Consider the following 9652-nt stretch of genomic DNA (forward strand, 5'->3'; position numbering starts at 1 on the left):
TTGAATAGTTAATCTATTTGAGTGTTTTTACCCTTTTTAACTGTGTGCACACCTGGCGAGCGAAGGGAGCGCGATTTTGTTTTGGAAAAAAAAAAACGTTAAAAAATATAATATTTTTGAATACGTTTTCGTTTGGCAGCCTTCCACGGCGCAACGGTAAAAAGCGCTGACCCAGTTCAATTAAAATATTTTCGCACTTACGTAGGCCTAATTAAAATACTCAAAAAGTATTTAAAATGGACTCGTGTATAGTTTGTCGAAGAGGCAGCGAGCCAGATGATTTACAGAGACCGTCCTGCGTTTACGGTCGACCAAACAAGAAACGAAAAAGGCGTTTTGCGTTTGATTTTGGTTTCGCATTAGCAAGACGTGTGACCCAATTACACTGAAAAAAACACGCAGCTTCGGACGGTGAGTTAAACCCTTACACAAACGAACAAAAAACGATACTGAAACTTACGAAAAGGGGGGTGGGGTCCGAAACCCCAATCCCCCCCCCTGGATACGCCACTGGATATATTTAAAATTCCACAAATATTATTTATTCTCTAATTTAGATGTGTACTGCTACAATCTCTGTCTGTCTGTTAATTTGTGCATTTTTTCAATTTATAATTTGAATTGTGTTACTCTCAAGCAGAATCAACAAAGATTCTGATGGTTGGAGGTTCCAATTCAAACAAACAATGTGTTCTAATTGATGTAGTGACCAAGCAAAAAGAAGTATTGCCGGTAAATAATGGTGTATAATTACTGTGTAATATGTAAAAATGTACATTATTAAAAATACAAAGTTCACTTTCCACTAAAACAACAAACAACCAAAATGAAGTGAGCAGTCTAAAACTATTTTTAAATAGTTCACTTAATTGATTTATTAAATTTTGACCGAAACAAAACGATTTGCAGATAACAAAACTTAATGGGAATTTGTTAAACAAGTTGCACATATTGTGAACATATGATTAACCGTAAAATTCTATGCCACTTTTGACGAATCGCGTTTTTTGCTCCGCTTACGCTGACAGCACAAACAAATGTTGAATATTTTTCAACCGCTTCTATTTTGGTGTCATATATAGCAATATTTGGGTGTTGTTGTAAAATTGCGTTAATCAAAGCCCCTGTAAAGCAACATCTATCATGACAACATAAAGTCGTATACCTTCCAGACTTCTCACGAGGCTTTCTTAATTCATAGTAGCTTTATAATGTGACAGGCGACGAAAGTTTGTGAGAATTAAAAAAAAATCAAATGTGTTGGGTTAAGCATCTACAACACGAAAAAAATCTATAACATAAATCTCAGTACTAAACTTTTGGTCGCCGCTAGTAGTTTGTTATCCAAAAATATTTAAGCCTGTTTTAACAAAGTTTGTGTTATTCGGCTTATTTCGTGCTTTCGTTATAGCCCTTGAAATTTGATATACATGATATTTCCTGATTGTGTTTTTGTTTTAATGCGCGATCTAACTGTGGCGTTTTACCCAACTTATGTTCGTATATTTCCAGCAACCGATCTTGCCAGTTTATTATGCGACTGCGGTGAAGTTTATGAACAAGATTTTCATCTTTGGAGGATTTGAGGAAAACAATAAAAGTTGCCAAATGTTCGACCTCACCGAACAAACTTGGACCACTTTGGCCGATATGCCAGAAGGTCGATATCTTGCCGCTTGTGCTGTTTTAAATGGTGAGAAACAAATTATTTATTCAAAAGAATAAGTGAACCTATGTTGAACATACGCACGTTCGCTTTGACATTGAAAATTGACGGAAACGTTACAGACTTGTTTCACTATTTAGTCGACTCTTGGCTGGCCGCAATAAGTCCGTCGTCTGTATTAAAATGCTCACTGTTTTATTTGTACAACCTGTTGCGTAAACGAGCTTAATATTAACATTGTTTTCTCCCAAGTATTAAATAGCATTTCTAGAAATTTACCGGAAACCTTTTGAAATTCTTACTTCACGTCGTCGTGAGGATTCAAGCATTGCAAGTAAACCGTGGGTTCGAAGTTAAACCCAGAACCCTGGAACTCGTGCCTATTTAAACATTTTTAAAACCCTTTTAAATGAAAAATCAGCGGTTGCCAATCGTTTTTTTTTATGGGCGGCGCCCTTTGAAAAACTCATTAAAACTTACGGCGCCCTACTGAATGCAGAACGGTGCCTACCCCGTCCTTTTGACCTTGGATAGTTTGGCTAACTAGTATTTCAATTTACATCTTACTGATGCTATCCACACAAAAATCGGCGCAAGATTATCTGCTGTTCTGCAAAAACTTATTTGCTTTGCACAATGGGCCTAAAGATCTGATTTTAATTAAGTAAGCCTACCATTGTGACATTGACAATACCATTATATTGAGGATCTATTACCCATAGCAAAGAAAAATATAGATGTTTGTTATTTGAAACACAAGAATCGTGCGTTAACTTACAAATATAGTAGAATGTGTGTTCGTGTTGGTCGTTTGTCAGTTTATGCCCAAATACCAAAGTTGTGCTCCTCAAGAAAACTTGAATATCACAATAAAATAAGATAGAAAGCAGAAAAACTGTGATTCCGTAACGTAACTTCAATATCGTTGCATTTATTTTGGTGTTCCACAAGTTTTTTTAATTAGAAAAGTGTTTAAAAAGTTGAAAATCATTGCAATAGAACAACTTTCACCTGATTTTAAGGCGCCCCTGGCAAAGTCTCGCGGCGCCCAATTTGGTAACCTCTGACTTAAAATGTAATTTATGTTTTTATATATTGTGGGAAGTCGCGCAAAGTATAACTTCATATTTTTATTGATAACCAGCAATGTCACCCTCCCACAAGTCAAAGTGTTTGGGTTCATTTATTTACTGGACATGCATTAATTGTTGGGATTCATATTTAATTTACTTGCACGGACAAAATTCCTTAAATAAAATACGAACATAAGCTCTGCGCAGGGGCAAACAAAAATATGTCGGTCACCGTGCTAAGTGGTTTCACAAAGTTCCAAACTCGAATACTCGGCACAGTGCATTACTTGGCCGGGTCGAGTACTTATCTTAGAAACGCATTTACGTATCTAACATTCCTACCTGTGATTTTGTTGCATATTAATTTGTTTGAAATATGTCAGTTTCATAAATTGACCATGTTTTATTATAAACTGAGGAGACTGTTGATAATGTGGAAAGTTTAGGTTCTCCCATTTTAATTGAACTAATAATTACAACTCGATATCTTATGAATGAACACTATTCTATAACGTCCGCCATTTTGGAAAATGCGTAGTTTTTGGGGCTCATTTTCGCGTATTAAAAAATGTATTCTGTTCAAAAACGTCAACATTTCGATCGGAATATGACGAAATATGAACAATTGTCCGAGTATAATATATGAGCTTGATTTTTGTTGTTGTTGCGTATATTTTGTGCTTTAGAGCTTCGTTTAATATAATTACATTTGCTTTGAACCCAGGTTTGATCTACGTCACCGGTGGTATTGATGACAACGGCAGGCCTCTATCAACTTGTATCATCTACGACCCCGACAACAATTCCTGGAGCAAGGGCCTTGACTTGATGCAACCGAGAAGTCACCACGCAATGGTCGAATTCGAAGGTAAGGATGAAAGTTGACTTTACCTCGCATCGCTATCAGCTGTTTGCGAGTGTTGCCAACTTTCTATCGTATAAGCATTGTAACGTAAACATTAAAGTATGTGTTTGTTGCGGTCACGTATAGGAGCTGAATTATGTTTTGTCAAATCGGGTTTAACAGATTAATACTCTCGATATTATGATTATGAGGTTGGAATATTATTTAACTATTCAACTTTACCGCTTGATGACTTTTGAACATTTTTAAGGCAACTGCGCTTGTTATGACGTCACTGATTAACGAAATGTTTCCCTTAAACTGCTAAGCGGACCCTACTTAAGAAGGATTGTTATCTGATATAGATTACTAGGGGAGTTTATTTACGTGACATCTGTCAGTGTAAAATAAGGTTGTTGGCTCCGTAGGATGATTTAAAACCTTTTTTAATGTCATTTATAACCATCCCTAATTTTATTTTTTATGTAAACCCATAATAGGACTTGGTTGGTATACAAGTTGCACTTTTATCTTAAGCTGTTTAATACTTAAATTAGAGCATTTTACCTTTTTCTTAAAAGTGGCATTGAGCATTTTTTGCAGTAAAATATCGTTCAAAAATTGCCGATAACAGTAAACCTTTATTAATAATAAACTTTTGTGTTGAGTATTTGTTGGTTGTTTTGCCAGGTTCACTTTTTGTTATTGGTGGATGGAACGGCTCCTACTTCAACTCATGTGAGAAGTTCTCGGATAATCGGTGGTCAGCAATTCAACACATGAATGAAGCTAGAGCAGGTGTATCAGTTGCTGCGTTTCAAGGAAACATTTACGCAACTTGCGGTTGCAATGGTAAGTGTATTGTTTACATTCTTTACAATCAATAGGCTCGTAAATATTTATTTAGGCAAAACAAGCGCAAAACTAACTGCTTTTAATCATTTGTGTCCAAAATTTACTAAGGAAATTTGTAAAACAGAAGAAAATAAAGTTTTTGTTTAACTTGTTCACGACGTTATCTTGAACAGAACTTATTTAATGTACTTAAAAAGGCCCTGGAGCTTTTAACATTGTTGGTCCCACTTGCAAAATAACGACACACTAAGTATTAACGAAGTTATGCGTGAGCCACTGGGTAATGGCGGTTGTTTGCCCCCTCTCGGTAATCCTGAACGTTTCCCAATTGACAAAACGCACAAGAGGTAAAGATAAACTTAATGTTGCGCTACAAGTGTCCAGATATTTTTATTTATTTTATTATTAATAAATAAAATGGCGAAAAAAGCACAAGGAAAACAAATTATTATTGGAAAGCTTTCATGCATCTAACGACCATCTACTTTTGTGCATCGCCATATTTCCTCTTTTTTAGAAGGTAACATCGCGAAAAAGCGTAACATATAGTCGGGGCACTTTCGGCATATTTACATTGATAAATGGCGTTGCACATAAAAGGACACAATTCACAAATGTTTTGCACGGCTACGAAGAATAATTGATCGGGGGGAAAAAAACACGATATTCGTTGTTTCATACTTAACCACGAGCTCACGTTTTCCCAGAATAAACACGTCACAGGACACAAATAAAACAGGTGATATACCGTTTCCGCAGCCTTTTTGCAGAAAGTACATTGGTTAGATTCGGTTTTACCAAACCAATAAAGGGAATCATGTGTTGCAATTGCGCCCAAGTTAAACTTTATCTCGAAGCTTCTTAGTTTTCTTTCGATTGTTGAATGTATACAGGTTACGATAAATGCTTTCCGTAACTTAAGTTCCAGCGCCATTCAAGTGCCCAGCTAACAACTGTTTAGTGTATAAAGTAGATATTACGACACATTAGGTCAACTTGTACTTTGAACTGGGGATGTCCGATACTTGACATTATATTCCGATAGCGATAGACGATATTTTATATATTAGAATATTAATCGTCATTACTAGGCTCAAAAATTCAAATCGATGAAATTAAAACTTTCGTATTTTTCCAGGTTAAAACAATTGGCTCAATTTGCTTCACCGTTAGGAAGTTTAGTTAATTCATGTTGTTAACGTATATTATGTTTTATTGTTTAAGGTTAGTTTTTAGCCATCGATTTCAATTAAAGGAGTAAAATGCAATTAAATATCATATAAACAACATATTTTTCCGATGACGTCGCCATTAGTTGAAACAATAAACATTTTCATTTTCATAAACTTTGTAAAAACATCTCTTTAGCGCGAAACTTCACTGGGATAATTTTTTGAAATACATTTTTAACGATTTTTGTCATATGATGAGTTTGAAAAGCGCCATTTTAAATTTCTACCTGTGGTTGACAGGCATCTAAACATTTCGAACCGTGCAGTAGTTTCGAACCGACAAAAAAGTGATATAACCCAAACATAAAATACTCTGACAAACAGGGACCATCGTAGATTGATGTTTGTAAAATATGTTTTTAAGTTGAGCGATCCAGAAAGTTTTTTATTTCATTTTTTTTGTTTTATATCGTTTCCCCGATTGCTTTTTGAAAACAACCGACAAGACAAGTGGTGAAATAAATGATGAAATTTGTTCATACTTCACCAATTGTGCATTTTAACCAGGTGGGAACCTAAGCACAGTAGAACGATACGACCCCAGAAGCAACTCGTGGACTCAAGTTCAACCCACCAACGTTGGACGGTACTGCCATGCAACTTGTGTGTTGCAAGGAAAGCTACATGCTATTTGCGGGTGAGGATTCCAAAGGAAAATAATCTAACCACCGTGAATAAAAAATACGACTATCAATAAAATCGGTACACTGTAGTGGGATTTATTGTTACTTTTCCATCGTTTTATATATTTTCTTGATAAAATAACAAAACATATTTTTACCGACAATTTACTAGTTGCTAATGTTAATATTAAATTACGGGGTAAAGTTGGTAATAATTAAATGGTTGCTTATTTGTTTTTTGCCGCAATCGCAAATGGACATATGTTTCTTCCTATTTTACGTTTTCTATATATATTTAAACAATTGTTCCTGCCATTAATACTTTTTTATTGTTGTTTTTATTTGTGATTTATTGTTGCGTTTCCACCATTTTATATATATTTTCTTAAAAAGCGAACAAAATGATGGCTTTGTTGCTATTCGCCCGAGACACAGATATAACTGCAATTAAAACAAACAAAAAATGCTTTAACAATTCGCTTTTACCGTTGTTGTCATAAAAAGCACAAGTAAGGTTAGAGTAATAATTAAATGGCTTCTTAATTGTATTTGGGCTCAGATTGGAGCTTACTTCAATTCTATTTTCCCGAGGTGAAACCCATTTTTCTTGGCGTTTATGTTTTCTAGATATATTTAACCTATGGTTTTTTGCATTAATACTTGGCTAAACAATATTCGTCGGTTAAGAATGTAACTGATTGTTTCTAATAATAATACTTGCTAAAGTTTAACAAATTGTTTATATCGTTGTTGTACATCTTGTCACAGAGAAGAAGAGAAATCGGTGGAAGTTTACGACCCGCAAGAAAACAAGTGGACCGTTTGTTTCGACACTGATGATTTTGCCACCTTAGGTTGTATTGTTGCAGTTTAAATGGCGCAAAGCTTAAAATTGCGTTTGCCTAATTCCACAAAGCTCTTTAGCGTCCACTGTCAAGTGCCCATTTGCTTCACATATTCAAGTCGTATGTTAACATTTAGGCTGTCTTAAAGCTCTCATTAAAGGTGTCTTTTTTTCCAATTTTCTAATGACGTTAATCATGTGAATAACAACCAGTACTATCATTTGTGGACGACATTGCCTATTTATCTCGTTTTTAACAAAGTTTTTTCAAAGTTGCTACAAAACTGGGTATTTTTACTTAACCTGTACAATTTTCAATGTGTACTGTAGACCTTTAGTTTGGTATTTTTCTTTTTTGGATGAATTTAGTTATTATTTATGCAAAAGTTCAGAAGCAAGCTTGTTTTTTGTGTTTATTCCAAGTTGTGATTTCTATGATGCAAGTTGCGAGCCCCACCCAGTGGCGGATTTTTGTCCATTATATTGTTTGATAATATTTGTTTTACAAAAATACAATCTTCTGTAAAAAATATATTTTTCTGTTAGATACGATCTTTTGTAAAATTTTGCATTTTGCTTCATTTTGACAGTTGGATTTTTTTGTTATTCGTCGACGACATTTATAAAATAAAGTTTCACGAAACTTTCAAAAACCTAACCCTTTTTTAAACCGATAAATTTTCCGTCACTTTATTCGACTTTGCAAGCAATTTAAGCTAGCCCACGGCTCATTTCAATAAAACTTATACCCATTTACGTTTTTTCTTAAATTATACTAACTTGTATCATATCTTACTAACTTGTATCATATTACTTATTCCCACTCTTACCAGCTTGTCAAAAATAGGATATTTAAAACATATTTAAAAAAGTCACACTTTGTATAATAATGTATTTTAGATCCGTTTTTTTTAACTCTAATTCGCTGTTTTTAAAAAAATATTAAAATGTGTCGAATTAAGCAATATTTGAACTAAAAAATAACAAGAAACAACGTGTAAAATCATTTTACGTGCGAATCTTAAAATAAATATCTTAATTTTATTCAAAATGTTAAATGAAAACATCTAATTTTAACCCAAGTAATTTGACCAAACGACTTACGTCAAGCAAGTCTTTTGAAAACAGTGACTCGAATGCACTGAGTTCAAGTCATTTGACTTAAGTTATTACAACACTGGAAAACACCAGAAAGAACTTAATGATCGGCATGAAAGCGAAGCTGAATATCACAGGATCTTGATCATCCAATATATAGACACATGTGTATATCTGCGATATATATCATTCGATTACAATAATTCGTGGCGATTTTGCAAATTGCTGGAAATGATTTTACAACTCGATTCGTCAGTTGTTTTTGTCGTTGAATCAAAATTTTGAACTAGCTGTAGTAACTAACTGTTGCCAGCTTCTGCAGCAATTGTACCATGGTTGTTTTAAAATAATAAGACAACAAAAGGCTATCTTGTAAGGCGGTTTTAATCCTGAAGGAATTAGAATTTCCTTTACAGTAAAAATAAGCGTTAGTAAATTAAGGTAAATCGATTCCTATCTCACAATGTGCTTATTCTAATAAACAAAAAAATGACATACTAAAAGGTGACCTAGACTTAGAAAAATTCAGGAAGTTTCAATATTCTAACAGTTACCAAAGCGGAGATATAAACGATTAAAACTTTAAAAAACGTCAAATTGACCGCACCAGTTATTCTATCTATAGTGTTAAACGCAGCCGTAATAGCTGACACAAATCAAGGCTGTGGATAGGATGGCGATGATTGGCATGACATTAAAGACAAGATAAAGAGTTGCTTGACTGATCGTGAAAATCATGAGTGCAGTTACCACAAGGATCGTGGACTTTGATGAAGAATGTCTGTGGATATACATTAAATATACCGTGAGGACAGCTCCTCTGGTAATTTCAATTCTTGACCAGCGTTTCGGCAACCTATGCTAGTCGCCTTCGTAAGGGTGAATGACACTGAACGCTTGTACAATATACGGAAAACAAACGAAGGAAAAAACAGAAATAAACGCGAGCAACGAAACGATAAGAAAATAATTAGCGATAACGTATTGCCTCTAGTCCTTCATAAAGTGCTTGCAGCATGCCGAGAGCATCACATCTGTTTTGATGTTCATTGTGTTGCCCTTCCTATGGATGTTCCAAGATTCTAAAAATAATCTTAGACTCGTCGAAAAGAACACCAAAGGGACGTAGCAAACAAGGACGCAAAAAGTCTGCAATCTCATACCATGCTGTTTTTGCCACCAAATTGATTTTGGTGCCGCTTCAATAATAGCACGAGAGTCAGACAACAGAAAATAATTATTTTTGGAAAAAAAATGTTGAGAACTAAAACTGCTCGGGTTTGAAGTCGGGCGCTAAATGCAGCACAAAATTGTTTTAAAATTGAGATATCTTGTCATTACAGGCATTTTAAGAGAACCCATTATACGTTAATTCGAGCTTCAAAAATAATTTACCTAAAGAAAATCACGCACATCG

This window comes from Ascidiella aspersa, chromosome 5 (genome assembly GCF_963924565.1).
Source record: "Ascidiella aspersa chromosome 5, kaAscAspe10.2, whole genome shotgun sequence".
In the NCBI taxonomy this organism is placed as follows: domain Eukaryota; kingdom Metazoa; phylum Chordata; class Ascidiacea; order Phlebobranchia; family Ascidiidae; genus Ascidiella; species Ascidiella aspersa.